This window comes from Loa loa (assembly GCF_000183805.2).
Source record: "Loa loa unplaced genomic scaffold supercont3.539, whole genome shotgun sequence".
NCBI lineage: Eukaryota > Metazoa > Nematoda > Chromadorea > Rhabditida > Onchocercidae > Loa > Loa loa.
The window spans coordinates 21,042-22,124 of record NW_018108719.1 but is presented as its reverse complement, the minus strand read 5'-3'; positions in this window follow the sequence as shown (position 1 = coordinate 22,124).

The following is a 1,083-nucleotide window of genomic DNA, read 5'->3' as shown; positions in this document are numbered from 1 at the left end:
CACACACACACACACACATACACATATACACACACATATGATGATCAATACAAAAGGGATGAGTTAACTGATAACGATGATAACAATAAACAAATTTATGAATATAGGCCAATGATAAACAATATTCCCGTAATAATATATGTACGATTTAAGTAAAGAATAGGTAAAGTAAGCGTAGAATACAAACATCATTAATGTAATCTATCAGATATTCAAAATCTCTAAACTTATTGATATTTCATTGTTAAAGAAATTTTCATCCAACACATACAAATGAAATGACAAAGCAATAAAAAAAAAAACAAAAAAAATGATAAATGATAAGAGAAAATTGTTATCATCTACTGCATTTATTGATTGAATTAAATAGGACGGATAATGGAATGTGATCAGGAATTTACTTTATTTAGTACTTCCGAGTTCTCTCAGATATCTTTTGAGGGTTGATGAGAAAGTCAAAATATCAAAAAATAAAATTTCAACAATTACTGTAATAAAACTGTCAAAAAATATCTTCAAAAAACAAAAAAAAAGAAAGAAAAAAAATGAGAGAAAAAACAAACAAATAATTACATAATTAAAGAAAAAAAAAAATTGCTGATGACTAATTTCATTATCATACGGGAAATATATTTTTATTGAAAATTAGTTAAATAAACAAAAAAAAAAAAGGGAAAAAAAATTGTTTGATGATAATTAATTTATTAAAAAGAAGGAAATTATCAATAATGTATAATGCCTGTAAATTTTTGATATATCAATAAGTACAACATATTTATCATTTTCTTATGATAATATCAAATAATCAAAATAATCAAATATTAATTTCTCGAGGGATACTGTTAAATTCATCTATTTATCCGTCCATTTCAGGTCAAAAATATGTGTTTGTTTGAAATATGACAAGAAAAAAAAAGAATATATCATACTAAAAAAAGATATTAGATTTTGAAATTAAAGAAAAAAAAAAGCAAAACAACAAATAATCATTCCGCATAGTAAGCATGACATATATATATATATATATATATATATTAAAATCAGGTATTTGTATCTTTCTTATCAAAATATAAACACCTGATT